At 56.1% G+C, this 17,976-nt stretch overlaps 1 protein-coding gene across 4 annotated transcripts in view; it reads right to left on the reverse strand.

Moving 5' to 3' along the window:
* Positions 1-17,976, reverse strand: part of LOC132207862 (uncharacterized) — a 226,958-nt gene that overhangs the window by 105,714 nt on the left and 103,268 nt on the right. For 3 of the 4 annotated variants that reach the window (XM_059643696.1, XM_059643697.1, XM_059643695.1), the window contains 2 exons: positions 6,754-6,918; positions 2,229-2,341 (listed from right to left, as the gene is read on the reverse strand). The exons of the other annotated variant lie outside the window; for it this stretch is intronic. The gene's annotated coding sequence lies outside the window, so the exon portion shown is untranslated. The remainder of the gene's footprint in view (positions 1-2,228; positions 2,342-6,753; positions 6,919-17,976) is intronic. 4 annotated transcript variants of the gene reach the window in all.

Raw genomic sequence — 17,976 nt, forward strand, 5'->3', positions numbered from 1 at the left:
GCATTCAATTTCCCACACTCACTGCATCCCATTTCCCAGAGTCACAGCATCTCCTTTCCCGCAGTCTCTGCATCGCATTTCACTCAGTCAATGCTTCCCATTTCCCTCAGTCACTGCATCTCATTTCACTCAGTCACTGCATCTCATTTCACTCAGTCACTGCATCCCATTTCACTCAGGCACTGTATCCCATTTCCCTCACTCACTGCACTCCAAGTCCGCTCGGGCACTGCATCCCCATGAACTCAGTCACTCCTTCCCAGTACCTCAGTCACTGCATCCCATTTCACGCAGTCACTGCATCCCATTTCCCTCAGTCACTGCATCTCCTTCACCACAGTCACTGCATCCCATTTCACTCAGTCACTGAATCCCATTTCCCTCATTCACTGCATCCCATTTCCATCAGTCACAGCATCCCATTTATCTCAGTCACTGAATCTCATTTTCCTCAGTCACTGCATCCCATTCCCCACAGTCACTGCATCCCATTACCCTCAGTCACTGCATCCCAGTTCACACAGTCACTGCATCCAATTTCACTGAGTCACTGCATCCCGTTTCACTGAGTCACTGAATCGCATTTGTTGTTCTCACTTGAATGCAATGGTCATGAATCTCCTCCAATGGCTTGTCATGTATTTCCAATGCAAAATTTTACCAAGTTTTGATTTTCAATTTTGATTACATGTGTCTCCTCTATTCTATAAGATGCTGCAATAAACTCAAATTTGACGAATCATAATTCAACCACCATTACCGACAGAGTTAATTTCATCAAACAGATCCAATTAGAATTGTCACATTCCCAAATCCTGATTCAAGTTTTTCTAATTATGGGCCACGTGGTTAAGAAAAAAGACACTTAGAATCAGAGAGATGTACAGTCGGGAAACAGATCCTTTGGCCCAATTTGTCTATGTTGACCAGATATCCTAAATTAATTTAGTCCCATTTGCCAGCATTTGGCCCATATTCCTCTCAACCCATCCTATTCATATACCCATCCACATGCCTTTTAAACGTACAAGCCTCCACCACTTCCTCTGGCAGCTCACTCCATACATGCACCACTATGAAAAAAATCCGGTCCATTTTAAATCTTCCCTCTCTCATTTTTAACCTATTCCCTCCAGTTTTGGATTCCAGCAACCCGGGGAAAAGATCTTGGCTGTTCGCTCTATCCACATCCCTCGTAATTGTATAAACTTCTATATGGTCAGCCCTGAACTCCAAAGTTCCAAGAAATAGCTGCCTGTTCAAGCCCACGGTATACCTCCAACCTCCGATGCTCATAACATCCTTGTAGATCTTCTCTGAACCCTTTCAAGTTTACAACATACAAGAATACAGCGCAGAACAGGCCCTTCGGCCCTCAATGGTGCGCCGACATCCTTCCTCTCGCAAGGAGACCAAAATCGATTGCGGTATTCCAAAAGCAGCCGAACCAACGTCCTATGTGGCTGCAAAGTGATCTCCCAACTCCTATTCTCAATGCACTGACCGATAAAGGCGAGCACACCAAATGTCTCCTTCATATCCTTTCTACCGGTGGCTGTACTTTGATGGAACTACGAAACTGCACTCCAGTGTCTCTTTATTAAGCAACACTCCCCACAACCTTCAGTGTATACCTGCTGCCCTGATTTGCCTTTCCAAAATGTAGCACCTCACATTTGTCTAACCTCAACACCATCTGCCATTCCTCAGTTTATTGGCCCTTGTCAATGTCCCATTGTATTCTGAGGTGACCTTCTTGGCTGGCTACTACACCTTCAATCATTGGGAAACTTACTAACCACACCTTCTATTTTCATATCCAAATCATTGCATCACTTCAACTCCCCCTCCCACTCCCTGAATGACATGTCCACCCTGGGCCTCTTCCAGTGTCACAACCAGACCACCCAGAAACTGGAAGAGCAGCACCTCACATTCCGCCTCCGGAGCTTCCAACTCAATAGCCTCAATGTGGACTTGGCCACCCTCAAAATCTCCCCACCCGCCAGCCTCATCCCAAGACTAGTTCCTCCCCTCATCCCCGCCTCCATGACCTGTCCGCCTTCTCTCCCACCTATCCACTCCTCCCACCTCACTGACCTACTCCCACCACTGCTTGGAATTATTCTTCTTTTCACACTTCATCAGCTCGACGTTATTTCTAAAATCTATTTTCCAATTGTTGGAAAAAGTGAGATAAAGAGAAGTAAAAGAAGTTACATTCTTACCACTCGGGAAATCTCTAAATATTCTTCTGTTGAAAGGCCGCCAAGGAACGATGCAATTCTTTTGTCACAAACGCTGTGAGGGAGACATCTTTTTCGGTTCCACTAACTCCACCCTAAGGAAGACAAACCCATGTAACATATCTAGTGACTTAAAGCATACTCTATTGTTGCCCAAGGTGGAGAGCTGGATGAACACAGCAGGTCAAGCAGCATCAGAGAAGCAAGAAAGCTGATGTTTCGGGACGAGACCCGACTTCAGAAAATTGGCGCTGGAGAATCTGAGATAACAAGGTGTAGAGCCGGATGATACTGCTTGGCCTGCTGTGTTCATCCAGCTTTACACCTTCTTATCTCAGATTCTCCAGCATCTGCAGTTCCTACTACCTCTATTGTTGCCCTTTCACTTTACTGAACTAATATGAGCCAGTAGTTTTGTTTAGGCTCGTGTAATCTTACGGTTATTGGCCTGTACAAAATCCTGAATTAATTTTGATCGACTGACGGGAGGAGAGATGAATTTTATAGAAATTTTTGTTTTCTACCAATTTGCAGAGGGCATCGTGGGCGATTGAAGGACAGTGTTATTATCCTCCAGGTCTGTGGACTGCATCGTTACCAACTTGCCTATTTGCATATACATAAAATATTCATTATGTACCAATGAAACATAATAAACCAATACTGCGTACTAAAAACAACGCTCACATATCAATGGAAATTTAAATATTTATCATAGAGTTTTAAGGATTGAATTCAATGATACAAAGCAAAAACCAGTGAAGATGAGGGCAGTTGGTCAGCACTTTTGCCACTAAGTGGAGGTTGGCAATTTGAGGCCACCCAGGAACAAGCAAGCTCTGTCTAACTCCAAAGGCAGCACGGTGGCTCAGTGGTTAGCACTGCTGACTCACAGCGCCAGGGACCCAGGTTCGATCCCACCGTTGCGTGATTTTCTGTGCAGAGTTTGTACATTCTGCCCATGCCTGCATGGGTTCCTGCTGGGTGCTCTGGTTTCCTCCCACTGTCCAAAGATGTGCAGGCTAGTTGTATGGGCCATGCCAAACTTGCCCATTGTGTTTAGGGATGTGTAGATTAGGTGTGTTAGTCATGGGAAATGTACGGTTACTGAGGAAAGGGTCGGGGGATGAGTCAGGGTGAGATGCTCTTTGGAGGGTGGCTGTGGACTTCTTGGGTCAAAAGGGGCTTGTTTCCACACTGGAGGGATTCTATGATATGGAAGTATCTTTTGAAGTGGACATTCATGGGTATGCTGTAACAGAGACCTTGAAATACTGCACAACAAATATTTGGAACTAGACTGTCAATTCAGACATAGCATCAAAAGAGGTCATGGAAGTTGTCACCGATATAAAGCAGGATTGATGAAAATCCAGCAGGAAATGGTGTCAAAAGGCACAGTATCTTTTATTCATCTCCAGTTATTTTGTCCAAGGCACTGGATGCTGGCAGGATTGAAACATTTAAGAAATGCTTCACAAATCACATATAAGGACCTGCACATCTTTGAACAATGGGAGGAAACTGCAGCACCTGGCAGAAGCCTCTCGCAGACGCGGGGAGGACGTGTCAATTCCACACAGATAGTTACCCAAGACTGGAATCTCAACTGGCTCTCAGTGCATGAGCAGCTCTAACCACTGAGCAACTACCTTGCCCAGAAGGGGTTTTATAAGCGCATACATTATTTCCATTAAGACAGATCCAATCCTCTATTTCCAATCAAAATAACATATTGTAGATATCATGACAACAATCAGAAATGATTTTGAATAAGTCAATCAAAAAAATTGAAATAGTTTCCAAGCCGAAATACTAGATATGGTGCAGTTAAGATGAATAGCGCAACAACAAAAAGGCCATATTTTATGTGACCATCGGTAACACTTGAAAACTTGCAACAATTTGTCGCCAGTAGTGCTCTGAAGTGGCTTGATGATGCACTCCTTCATACACTGGAATGAAACTCCAAAGATCACAAATTCTCCTTCAATACCCTGTTGTAACAGTGACTGCATCAACCTGAGTTTATGGGCCTGACTGGAAACCCACACAACATGCATAAACAAAAAAATAATCTAAGGTAATAGGAGAAAAAAATGTATGTGTGCAACGTCTTTGAAAAGCAATTATTTGTAGCGGCTGCAAGCCCATAAGGAATCTCGTTTCGCAGATGATATTCATTTGCACTGCAGGTCATGCCAGTCAGAATCAGTTTTCGTTTCATGACAGATAACTAAAATGTCCATTACAATGAACTTTGGTTGATCAGAAGATTTTAAGTAAGGACTATGTCTTATGTGAGCTGACAGCATTCGGGGATGGAGAAGGTACACTCACTGCTGGCATCTTGACACCATTGAATGAGCAAGCGTGGACACAAAGGTTGTAACAGGTCACAATTGTACAGGCAATATCTTTTGAGCTCCTTCCCAGCAGGCCTGTAATACTCTAAAGCTGTGCTAGACCCTCACTTCCTCCACCTTACGTACGCTGCCTTTTCTTTTTGACAAGAAGCACCTCTGTACCCGTCATCCAAGGCTCCTTAATCTTACCCCTTCTACCCTGTCTCAGAGGAACAAATTTATACATCACTCGCAACAACTGCTCCTTGAACAGCCTCCACATGTCTGCCGCGCCCTTTCTGTGGAACAATTGCTCCCAATCTGTACTTCCCAACTCCTGTCTGATAGTATCATAATTTCCTTGACCCCAGTGAAATATCTTCCCCTGGTAACTGCTCCTTTCCCTTTCCATGGCTATGGTAAATGTGAGGCTCTTGCGGTCACTGTCGCCAAAGTGTTCTCCCACCACGAGATCTGACACCTGTCCTGGCTCATCGCCGAGCACCAAATCCAAAATGGCCTCCCCCCTCGTCGGCCTGTCCACAAACTAAGTCAGGAAACCCTCCTGAACACACCTGACAAAAACGGCTCCATCCAAACCATCTGCACTCAGGAGGTTTCAATCTATATTGGGAAAGTTGAAGTCACCCATAACAACAACCCTGCTACGTTTGCACTTTCCAACAATCTGCCGGCCAATGAGTTCTTCGATCTCCCAACTGCTATTTGGGGTCCGTAGAAAACCTCCAGTGAGGTGACTGCTGCCTTGTTGTTCCGAACTTCCACCCACACTGACTCAGTCGACAAATGTTCCTTGGCAACATCAGCCCATACCGCCTCAGTAGACGAGTCCTCAAAGGTTCTTTCAGCCGCCGTTATACTGTCCTTGACCAACAAAGCCACACCTCCCCCTCTTTTACCACCTTCCCAGACCTTAATGAAAGATCTAAACCCGAGAACCTGCAACATCCATTCCTGACCCTGCTCTATCCATGTCTCCGAAATGGCCACAACATCGAAGTCCGTGGTACCTATCCAAGCTGCAAGCTCACCTACATTATTCCGGATACTCCCGGCATTAAAGTCGTCACACTTCAATCCAGCTTGCTGTCTGCCAGCACACTTCTGTGATAGTGAGGTCCTGACCATGTTCTCCCTACGCTCATCCTCCTGTGTACTGGGACTACACCTCAGTTTCCCATCCCCCTTCTGAGCTCGTTTAAATCCAACCGAATGGCACTGGCCAATTTCCCACCCAGGATATTAGTGCCCCTCTGGTTCAAGTGGATATCGTCCTGTTTGTACAGGTCCCACCTTCCCCAGAATGAACCCCAATTGTCCATGTACCTGAAGCCCTCCCACCTGCACCATCCCTGCAGCCACGTCTTCAGCTGAAATCTCTCCCTGTTCTTTGCCTCGCTATCACGTGGTACGGTGACAAACTAGTGACGACCACTCTGTTTGTTCTTGCTCTCAACTTCCACCCTCGCTCCCTCAAATCCTGCCTGACATCCCTATCCCTCTTTCTACCTATGTCGTTGGTGCCTACGTGTCCCACGACTTGGGGCTGGTCAACCTCTCCCCTCAGGACCCTAAACACATGATCCGAGACATCACAGACCCTGGCACCTGGTAGGCAACACACCAATCGTGAGTCTCTTTCGTTCCCGGCAAATCTTCTATCAGTCCCTCTAACTATTGAGTCCCCAATGACTATCACTCTCTTCCTATCCCCGCTTCCCTTCTACGCAAGAGGGACAGACTCTGTGCCAGAGACCTGCACCCTACTGCATACCCACTGCCAACTCGTCCCCCGGAACAGTATCCAAAATGGTATAGTTGTTTTTCAGGGGAGCGACCGCAGGGGATTTCAGGGGAACGACCACAGGGGAAGGTTAGTCAAGCTACACCGGGTAAACGTGCATTTTTGGCTGAAGAAACATGTGTTTCAATGTGAGCTAATGGAAGCAGCCATGGAGTCAAAGCTAAACGTTTTGACAATAAGACAACCATTCTTAAAAGCAGCAGACAGTGTGAAAAAGAAATGAGCTGCTTTAATATCCACTTAAAATTTATGTGGAATATCAGATGGAATTTTCTTATTGACTCCATTGTGCAATCATGTCGAGCTAAAAATGTTAACTGCATTAATTAAAACTAACCAGAAACGGACTTTGTCGTAAATGGTTTGACGATTTTCTGTATCTGGAACATCCCTTTTCCTTCTCCAACGAAGATCGTACCAACCTATGGTACCAAACTGTGAGTCAAATGGATGGGACACATAATCTTTCAATTCCTCATCAAAACAGTCTCATCGTATGGTTCTGTGCAATAAAAGAGAAAGAATAAACATGTTTCCCACAATTTTGCTGATGTTTACGAACAGAATGCTCAAATTCAAAAAGTTTGGGCTGGCATGTCTGCTTCCTCCAGCCTGTTTGAACTGTTCCATTCAATGTGAAATTTGTGTTAAGTTTTAGCACACAGGTCTATTTGATCTGCGCCACCACCTTCTATTAGTCATACATGCTTTCCCCCTCTTCCTGTAATACGTTCCTTGAAGTGTTCAATGAGATTTTGATTTTAAATCTTATCGTCATATTCTTTTGATTCTCAAGCATCAATGAATCTGATGTTGCCGCCATTCCATGCAGTGCACAGCACGTCAAACAGGAGTCTTGCTCTTGCCATGAGCACTGAGGTAGTATGGGGTCACAACTGTCTCATAGTTCGGAATGAAATTCTACATATAGGGCTATGAAGAGTCATGCAGTTAATTTTATTTGACATGCTATTTCTTTTCTTCACAAATATGCTGGATTTAAAGTGATCTTCACCCTCATTTAAAATGAATCCAACGTAAAACCAGCAAATCGAAATTTTAATTTGAGTTCAGTGTTACACAAATATATGGCTTTTTTAAAAATTATATTCGAGTCAACATTAACATTTAATTCCCTGACACCGGGTGAACTTACTTTTAAATTCGAATTTTCCTTCGGTATTAACGGACAAGTGAGCCTTTTTGCAAGCACCGAAAGGCTGCACCAGTTTATGCTAAAACTTGCGGAACTGTAAGTTTCACAAATATGTTCCTATTAAACACTAATTCCTATTGAAGCAGTATGAAGCCAAATTCATTCAACTGGACAGCAAAAACGGTCAAGATTTTAAAAGCAAGCAACTATTTTGAAGTCACTCTTCGAACTAAATTCCATCTTGGTGTCTGAGAGTCCATCGGTTCCTCACTCTCAACGAACCATTCAACTGTCATGCAATTACTGAAACACACAGACAAAAAACATCAACGTTAACAGTCACTAAGATTTTGAGAGTGATTTGGAATTCGTACTAATTCCCCCCTGGGGAAAATCTGTTCCAATCTGGATAGTACTCACTTATTACCATCCAACCTACCTTCCCCAGCACCTCCTCCCCCTCCACGCTATTTGTTTCTGAGCTCCCTTCCACCCTCCATTTCTCAGGAAGGGTCCTGACCTAAAACCTCAACTTTCCTCAGCCTCTGATGCTGCCTGACAAAACGTCAGCTTTTACGCTCCTGAGATGCTGCTTGGCCTGCTGTGCTCATCCAGCTCCACACTTTGTTATCTCTGTTCATTTGCCTGTTCTTTCTATCGGACATGAATCATTGGCTATTTTGTTCCCAACACTTATCCCCTAACAACCACCTCTCTGTGATACCCAGAGTGATGTATCTGTCAATTTCAATCTGCACCACAAACTCATTCACTTTGTTTCATACACTCCCTGCAATTCAATACAAGATCTTCAGTCTGGCATTTACAGCCACCCTTCTTATCTGCTGCAGCTGAAGTGAGACTCCTGACCATTTCCATACTTTTTGTCCTGTTACTTGCTCTGGAAACTTTGCTGAGCACTTACCAGCTTCTAACTTTTTCCACAATTTTCCATGCAACTGAGCTCACCCACTCCACACTTTTTATTTTTACGCCCTAGCCCCAGACCTAGCTCTGTATTTTGCGAGGATACTTGTCCCAATATGATTCTCGTCGAGCCTATAACACCAGAACGACTCCCTCCTTCCCCATACCGATGCCAATGTCCCATGAATTCAAACACATTTCTGCCATGCCACCATTTGAACAATGTACATCTATAATTATGTTCACACCGTGCCAAATTGCTCAGATAATAATCCAGAGATTATTACCATTCTGGTTCTGCTTTCTCACCTCAGCACCTCGGTGCTCATAATCCCTCAGCAGAACCTCTTTCCTCTTTCTTCCATATCAGTGGTACCTGTGTGGACCACGATAGCTGGATTTCTACTCCTCCCACTTCAAGTTCCTTTGTAGCCGAGATGGAATATTCTGAACCTGGGCACCAGGCAGGCAACACTACTTTCGAGACTCCCGATCCTGGTCACAACGAACAGTGTTCATTCTCCTAACTATACTACCTCTGATTATAACTACATTTCACTTTTTATCCCCTCCTGAATGTCCCCCCTGTACCACAGTGCTACAGTCAGTTTACTCATCTTCCCTATACCCTGCACTCTCATCCACACACGAAGAAAGAATCTCAAACCTGTTCGATAAGATCAAAGGCCAAGGTTCCTTCTGCACTATATCCTGGATCCTTCCACCTGCCCTGATCTTTGTCATTGGCCACTGACCGAGTTTCAGCTAGTTAATCTAAGGTGTGTGACTGCCTCCTGAAGCACAGCATTCCCTGGTAACTCTGCCCCACATGATTTGTTGATTGGTCAAAACTGAGATTCCAGTTCATCAACCGTAAGCTGGAGTCTGGGGCCTGACCACTCCCCCGTCATATAGGTACAAATCATCATCTGGCCTGGCATCTCCATTTCAATTACTTCGATCAGCGGGGGGCCAGTCGCAGTGAGCGGGTCAGGGCTGCGGGGACAAGTCCCTGTCAGCGGGTCAGGGGTGCGGGGGGCAAGTCGCAGTGAGCGGGTCAGGGCTGCGGGGTCAAGTCCCTGACAGTGGGACAGGGCTGCGGGGGGCAAGTCGCAGTGTGCGGGTCAGGGCTGCGGGGGCAAGTCGGAGTGAGCGGGTCAGGGCTGTGGGGGGCCAGTGGCAGTGAGTGGGTCAGGGCTGCGGGGGCAGTGTCGCAGTGAGCGGGTCAGGGCTGCGGGGGGCAAGTCCCTGTCAGTGGGACAGGGCTGCGGGGGGCAAGTCGCAGTGTGCGGGTCAGGGCTGCGGGAGGCAAGTCGCACTGAGTGGGACAGGGCTGTGGGGGGCCAGTGGCAGTGAGTGGGTCAGGGCTGTGGGGGGCAGACCCTGTGAGCTGGTCAGGGCTGCGGGGGACAGTCCCTGTCAGCGGGTCAGGGCTGCGGGGGGCAAGTCCCTGGCAGCGGGACAGGAAAGCGGGGGGCAAGGCCCTGTCAGCGGGACAGGACTGCGGGGGGCAAGTCGCAGTGTGCGGGTCAGGGCTGCGGGGGGCAAGTCGCACTGAATGGGACAGGGCTGCGGGGGGCCAGTGGCAGTGAGTGGGTCAGGGCTGCGGGGGCCAGTCCCTGTCAGCGGGTCAGGGCTGCAGGGGGCAAGTCCCTGTCAGCGGGACAGGACTGCGGGGGGCAAGTCGCAGTGAGCGGGTCATGGCTGCGGGGGGCAAGTCGCAGTGAGCGGGTCAGGGCTGCTCGGGGTCAGTCCCTGTGAGCGGGTCAGGGCTGCGTGGGCCAGTCCCTGTCAGCGGGTCAGGGCTGCGGGGGGCGAGTCGCAGTGAGCGGGTCAGGGCTGCGGGGGGCAAGTCGCAGTGAGCGGGTCAGGGCTGCGGGGGGCCAGACGCAGTGAGCGGGTCAGGTCTGCGGGGGCGAGTCCCTGTCAGCGGGACAGAACTGCTGGGGGCAAGTCCCTGTCAGCGGGACAGGACTGCAGGGGGCAAGTCGCAGTGAGAGGGTCAGGTCTGCGGGGGGCAAGTCGCAGTGAGCATGTCAGGGCTGCGGGGGGGAGAGCCCCTGTGAACGGGTCAGGGCTGTGGGGGCCAGTCCCTGTGAGCGAGTCAGGGCTGCGGGGGGGCAAGTCGCAGTGAGCGGGTCAGGGCTGCGGGGGGCAAGTCGCAGTGAGCGGGTCAGGGCTGCGGGGGGCAAGTCGCAGTGAGCGGGTCAGGACTGCGGGGGGCCAGTCCCAGTGAGCAGGTCAGGGCTGCGGGGGCCAGTCCCTGTGAGCGGGTCAGGGCTGCGGGGGGCAAGTCGCAGTGAGCGGGTCAGGGCTGCGGGGGGCGAGTCCCTGTGAGCGGGTCAAGGCTGCGGGGGGCAGTGTCGCAGTCAGCAGGTCAGGGCTGTGGGGGCCAGTCCATGTAAGCGGGTCAGGGCTGCGGCGGGCCAGTCCCTGTGAGCGGGTCAGGCCTGCCTGGGGCAAGTCGCAGTCAGCGGGTCAGGGCTGCGGGGGGCAAGTCGCAGTGAGCGGGTCAGGACAGCGGGGGGCAAGTCGCAGTGAGCGGGTCAGGACTGCGGGGGGCCAGTCCCTGTGAGCAGGTCAGGGCTGCGGGGGCCAGTCCCTGTCAGCGGGTCAGAGCTGCGGTGGGCCAGTCCCTGTGAGCGGGTCAGGGCTGCGGGGGGCAAGTCGCAGTGAGCGGGTCAGGGCTGCGGGGGGCCAGTCCCTGTGAGCGGGTCAGGGCTGCGGGGGGCAGTGTCGCAGTGAGCGGGTCAGGGCTGCGGGGGGCAAGTCGCAGTGAGCAGGTCAGGACTGCGGAGGGCAAGTCGCAGTGAGCGGGTCAGGGCTGCGGGGGCATGTCCATGTCAGCGGGACAGGACTGCAGGGGGGCCGGTCCCCGTGAGTGGGTCAGGGCTGCGGGGGGCCAGTCCCTGTGAGCGGGTCAGGGCTGCGTGGGCCAGTCCGTGTGAGCGGGTCAGGGCTGCGTGGGGCAAGTCGCAGTGAGCGGGTCAGGGCTGCTAGGGGCAGTGTCGCAGTGAGCGGGTCAGGGCTGCGGGGGCCAGTCCATGTAAGCGGGTCAGCGCAGCATGGGCCAGTCCCTCTGAGAGGGTCAGAGCTGCGCGGGGCAAGTCACAGTGAGCGGGTCAGGGCTGAGGAGGGCAGTGTCGCAGTGAGCGGGTCAGCTCTGCGGGGGGCAAGTCGAAGTGAGCGGGTCAGGGCTGTGGGGGGCAAGTCACAGTGAGCGGGTCAGGGGTGCGGGGGGCCAGTCGCAGTGAGCGGGTCAGGGCTGCGGGGGTCCAGTCCCTCTGAGCGGGTCAGGGCTGCGGGGGGAAAGTCGCAGTAAGCGGGACAGGACTGCGGGGGGCAAGTCGCAGTAAGCGGGTCAGGGCTGCAGGGGCAAGTCCCTGTCAGCGGGACAGGACTGCGGGGGGCAAGTCGCAGTGAGGGGGTCAAGTCGCAGTGAGGGGGTCAGGGCTGCGGGGTGCAGTGTCGCAGCGAGCGGGTCAGGGCTGTGGGGGCAGGCCCTCTGAGCGGGTCAGGGCTGCGGGGGGCAAGTCGCAGTGAGCGGGTCTGGGGTGCGGGGGGCATTGTCGCGGTGTGAGGGTCAGGGATGCAGGGGCCAGTCCCTGAGTGGGTAAGGGCTGCGGGGGCCAGTCCCTGTGAGCGTGTGAGGGCTGCGGCGGCATGTCCCAGTCAGCGGGACAGGACTGCAAGGGGGCAGGTCCCTGTCAGCGGGAGAGCACTGCAGGGGGGCAGGTCGCAGTGAGCGGGTCAGGTCTGCGGGGGGCAAGTCGCAGTGAGCGGGTCAGGGCTGCGGGGGGCCAGTCCCCCTGAGCGGGTCAGGTCTGCGGGGGGCAAGTCGCAGTGAGGGGTCAGGGCTGCGGGAGGCTGGTTGCAGTGAGCGGGTCAGCTCTGCGGGGGGCAAGTCGCAGTGAGCAGGTCAGGGCTGCAGGGGCCATTCCCTGTGAGCAGGTCAGGGCTGCGGGGGCAGGCTCTCTGAGCGGGTCAGGGCTGCGTGGGGCAAGTCGCAGTGAGCGGGTCTGGGGAGCGGGGGGCAATGTCGCACTGAGCGGTTCAGGGCTGCGGGGGGCCAGTGCCTGTGAGCGGGTCAGGGCTGCGGGGGCATGTCCTTGTCAGCGGGACAGGACTGCAGGGGGGCCGGTCCCTGTCAGCGGGACAGGACTGCAGGGGGGCAGGTCCCTGTCAGCGGGACTGGACTGCAGGGGAGCAAGTCGCAGTGAGCGCGTCAGGGCTGCGGGGACCCATCGCAGTGAGCGGGTCAGGGCTGTGGGGGGTCAGTCCCTGTGAGCGGGTCAGGGCTGCGGGGGCCAGTCCCTGTCAGCGGGACAGGACTGCAGTGGGCAGTGTCGCAGTGAGCGGGTCAGGGCTGCGGGGGCCAGTCCCTGTCACCGGGTCAGGGCTGCGGGGGGCAAGTCGCAGTGAGCGGGTCAGGGCTGCGGGGGGCCGGTCCCCCTGAGCGGATCAGGGCTGTGGGGGGCAGTGTCGCAGTGAGCGGGTCAGGGCTGAGGGGGCAAGTCGCAGTGAGCGCGTCAGGGCTGCGGGGACCCATCGCAGTGAGCGGGTCAGGGCTGAGGAGGGCAGTGTCGCAGTGAGCGGGTCAGCTCTGCGGGGGGCAAGTCGCAGTGAGCGGGTCAGGGGTGTGGGGGGCCAGTCGCAGTGAGTGGGTCAGGGCTGCGGGGGGCCAGTCCCTGTGAGCGGGTCAGGGGTGCGGGTACCAGTCCCTGTCAGCAGGACAGGACTGCAGGGGGCAAGTCACAGTGAGCGGGTCAGGGCTGCGGGAGGCAGGGTCGCAGTGAGCGGGTCAGCTCTGCGGGGGGCCAGTCGCAGTGAGCGGGTCAGGGGTGCGGGTACCAGTCCCTGTCAGCAGGACAGGACTGCAGGGGGCAAGTCGCAGTGAGCGGGTCAGGGCTGCGGGGGGCAAGTCGCAGTGAGCGGGTCAGGGCTGCGGGAGGCTGGGTAGCATTGAGCGGGTCAGGGCTGCGGGGGGTCAGTACCTGTGAGCGAGTCAGGGCTGCGGCGGCCAGTCCCTGCGAGCGGGTCAGGGCTGGGGGGGGCAGTGTCGCAGTGAGCGGGTCAGGGCTGCGGGGGGCAGGTCGCAGTGAGCGGGTCAGGGCTGCGGGTGGCAGTGTCGCAGTGAGCGGGTCAGGACCGCGGAGGGCAAATGGCACTGAGCGGGTCAGGTCTGTGGGCAACAAGTCGCAGTGAGCGGGTCACGGCTGCGGGGGCCAGTCCATGTGAGCGGGTCGGCGCGGTGGGGGCCAGTCCCTCTGAGCGGGTCAGAGCTGCGGGGCCAAGTCGCAGTGAGCGGATCAGGGCTGCGGGGGGTAGTTCGCAGTGAACGGGTCAGGGCTGCAGGGGGCCATTCGCAGTGAGCGGGACAGGACTGCGGGGGCAAGTCGCAGTGAGCGGGTCAGGACTGCGGGGGGCAAATCGCAGTGAGCGGGTCAGGGCTGCGGGGGGTAGTGTCGCAGTGAGCGTGTCAGGGCTGCGGAGGACCGGTCGCCCTGAGCGGGTCAGGGCTGCCGGGGGCAAGCCGCAGTGAGCGGGTCAGGGCTGCGGGGGGCCAGACGCAATGAGCGGGTCAGGGCTGCGGGGGCAAGTCCCTGTCAGCGGGACAGGACTGCAGGGAGCAAGTCGCAGTGAGCGGGTCAGGGCTGTGGGGGCCAGTCCCTGTGAGCTGGACAGGGCTGCGGGGGCCAGTCCCTGTCACCGGGTCAGGGCTGCGGGGGGCAAGTCGCAGTGAGCGGGTCAGGGCTGTGGGGGGCCGGTCCCCGTGAGCAGGTCAGGGCTGCGGGGGGCCGGTCCCCCTGAGCGGGTCAGGGCGGCGGGGGGCCAGTCGCAGTTAGTGGATCAGGACTGCGGGGGGCAAGTCGCAGTGAGCGGATCAGGTCTGCGGGGGGGCAAGTCGCAGTGAGCGGGTCAGGTGTGCGGGGGGGCAAGTCGCAGTGAGCGGGTCAGGGCTGCGGGGGGCCAGTTCCTGTGAGCGGGTCAGGGCTGCAGGGGCCAGTCCCTGTCACCGGGACAGGACTGCAAGGGGCAGGTGGCAGTGAGCGGGTCAGTGCTGCGGGGTGCCGGTTTGCGTGAGCGGGTGAGGGCTGCGAGGGGCCGGTCCCCCTGAGCGGGTGAGGACTGCGGGGGTCAGTGTCGCAGTGAGCGGGTCAGGGCTGCGGGGGGCAGGTCGCAGTGAGCGGGTCAGGGCTGCGGGGGGCCATTCGCAGTGAGCGGGTCAGGGGTGCGGGGGGCAGTGTCGCAGTGAGCGGGTCAGGACTGCGGGGGGGGCAGGTCGCAGTGAGCGGGTCAGGACTGCAATGGGCATGTCCCTTTCAGCGGGACAGGACTGCGGGGGCAGGTGGCAGTGAGCGGGTCAGGACTGCAAGGGGCAAGTCCCTGTGAGCGGGTCAGGGCTTTGGGGGGCAAGTCGCAGTGAGCGGCTCAGGGATGCGTGGGGCAAGTCGCAGAGAGCGGGTCAGGGCTGCGGGGGCCAGTCCCTGTGAGTGGGTCAGGGCTGCGGGGGCCAGTACCTCTGAGCGGGTCAGGGCTGCCGGGGCAAGTCCCTGTCAGCGGGACAGGACTGCAAGGGGCAGGTCACTGTGAGCGGGTCAGGACTGCGGGGAGCAGGTCGCAGTGCGAGGGTCAGGACTGCAAGGGGCAAGTCCCTGTGAGCGGGTCAGGTCCGCGGGGGTCAAGTTGCAGAGAGCGGGTCAGGGCTGCGGGGGCCATTCCCTGCGAGCGGGTCAGGGCTGCAGGGGCAGGCCCTCATAGCGGGTCAGGGCTGCGGGAGGCAAGTCGCAGTGAGCAGGTCTGGGGTGCGGGGGGCAATGTCGCATTGAGCGGGTCAGGGCTGCGGGGGCCAGTCCCTCTGAGCGGGTCAGGGCTGCGGGGGCCAGTCGCTGACCGCGGGTCAGGGCTGCGGGGGCCAGTTCCTGTCAGCGGGACAGGGCTGCAAGGGTCAAGTCGCAGTGAGCGGGTCAGGGCTGCGAGGGCAAGTCCCTGTCAGTGGGACAGGGCAGCGGGGGAACAGTCCGCGTGAGTGGGTCAGGGCTGCGGGGGGCAGTGTCGCAGTGAGCGGGTCAGGGCTGCGGGGGGCAAGTCGCAGTGAGCGGGACAGGACTGCGGGGGTCAAGTCGCAGTGAGCGGAGTCAGGGCTGCGGGGGCCCAGCCCTCTGAGCGGGTCAGGGCTGCGGGGGCCAGTCCCTCTGAGCGGGTCAGGGCTGCGGGGGCCAGTCCCTCTGAGCGGGTCAGGGCTGCGGGGGCCAGTCCCTCTGAGCGGGTCAGGGCGGCGGGGGACAGTCCCTCTGAGCGGGTCAGGGCTGCGGGGGCCAGTCCATCTCAGCGGGTCAGGGCTGCGGCGGCCAGTCCCTCTGAGCGGGTCAGACCTGCGGGGGCATGTCCCTGTCAGCAGGAAAGGACTGCGGGGGGAAAGTCGCAGTGAGCGGGTCAGGGCTGCGGGGGCCAGTCCCTGTGAGCGGGAGAGGACTGCGGGCGGCAAGTCCCTGTCAGCGGTACAGGACTGCGGGGGGCAAGTCGCAGTGAGCGGGTCAGGTCTGCGGGGGCCAGTCCCTGTGAGCGGGTCTGGGCTGCGGGGGCCAGTCCCTGTGAGCGGGTCAGGGCTGCGGGGGGCCAGTCCCTGTCAGCGGGTCAGGGCTGCGGGGGGCAAGTCGCAGTGAGCGGGTCAGGGCTGCCGGGGCCAGTCCCTGTGAGCGGGTGAGGTCTGCGGGGGGCCAGTCCCTGTCAGCGGGTCAGGGCTGCGGGGGGCAAGTCGCAGTGAGCGGGTCAGGGCTGCGGGGGACAGTCCCTCTGAGCGGGTCAGGGCTGCGGGGGCCAGTCCCTGTGAGCGGGTGAGGTCTGCGGGGGGCCAGTCCCTGTGAGCGGGTCAGGACTGCGGGGGGCAAATCGCAGTGAGCGGGTCAGGGCTTCCGGGGGCAGTGTCGCAGTGAGCGGGTCAGGGCTGCGGGGGGCAAGTCGCAGTGAGCGGGTCAGGGCTGCGGGGGGCAGTGTTGCAGTGAGCGGGTCAGGGCTGCGGGGGGGCAAGTCGCAGTGAGCAGGTCAGGTCTGCGGGGGGCAAGTCGCAGTAAGCGGGTCAGGACTGCAGGGGGCAAGTCGCACTGAGCGGTTCAGGGCAGCGGGGGCTAGTCCCTCTGAGCGGCTCTGGCTGCGGGGGCCAGTCCCTCTGAGCGGGTCAGGGCTGCGGGGGCCAGTCCCTCTGAGCGGGTCAGGGCAGCGGGGGCTAGTCCCTCTGAACGGCTCTGGCTGCGGGGGCCAGTCCCTCTGAGCGGGTCAGGGCTGCGGGGGCCAGTCCCTCTGAGCGGGTCAGGGCGGCGGAAGCCAGTCCCTCTGAGCGGGTCAGGGCTGCGGGGGCCAGTCCGTCTGAGCAGGAGACAGTGAATCCTATCCAAGTGAGACAGTGAATCCATTTCCATCAGTCACCGCACCCTATTCCCGAGTCACGGCATCACATTTCCCTCAGTCACTGCGTCCCATTTCACTGAGACAGTGAATCTCATTGAACTGAGACGATGCATCCCATGACCCTCAGTCACTGCATCTCTTTTCGCTCAGTCACTGCAACTCATTTTCCTCAGTCACTGCATCCCATTTCACTCAGCCACTGCATCCCATTTCACTCAGTCACTGCTTCCCATTTCACTCAGTCACTGCTTCCCACTTCACTCAGTCACTGCATCCCATTTCACCGAGTCACTGCCTCCCAATTCAACACAGTCACTGCCTGCCACTTCACACAGTCACTGCCTGCCACTTCACACAGTCGCTGCCACCCATTTCACTCAGTCACTGCCTCCCACTTCACTCAGTCACTGCCTCCCACTTCACTCAGTCACTGCCTCCCACTTCACTCAGTCACAGCATCCCATTGCCCTCAGTCACAGCATTCCATTTCCAAGTCACTGCATCTCCATTCCCTCAGTCACTGCATCTCATTTCCCTCAGTCACTGCATCTTATTTCCCTCAATCACTGCATCCCATTTCACTCAGTCACTGCATGCCATTTCACTCAGTGACTGCATCCCATTACCGTCAGTCTCAGCCACCTATTTCACTCAGTCACTGCATCCCAATTCACTCAGTCACTGCATCCCATTTCACTCAGTCTCAGCACCCCATTTCACTCAGTCACTCCATGTCCCTTCCTCAGTCACAGCATCGCATTTCACTCAGTCACTGCATCACATTACCCTCAGTCACTGCATCTCATTTCCCTCAGTGACTGCATCACATTTCACTCAGTCACTGCATCACATTTCACTCAGTCACTGCATCCCATTTCGCTCAGTCACTGCATCCCATTACGCTCAGTCACTGCATCCCATTACGCTCAGTCACTGCATCCCATTACGCTCAGTCACTGCATCCCATTCCCCTCTGTCACTGCATCCCATTACCCTCAGTCACTGCATCCCACTTCACTCAGTCACTGCCTCCCACTTCACTCAGTCACTCCCTCTCATTTCACTCAG

This window comes from Stegostoma tigrinum, unplaced genomic scaffold (genome assembly GCF_030684315.1).
Source record: "Stegostoma tigrinum isolate sSteTig4 unplaced genomic scaffold, sSteTig4.hap1 scaffold_181, whole genome shotgun sequence".
Taxonomy (NCBI): Eukaryota; Metazoa; Chordata; class Chondrichthyes; order Orectolobiformes; family Stegostomatidae; genus Stegostoma; species Stegostoma tigrinum.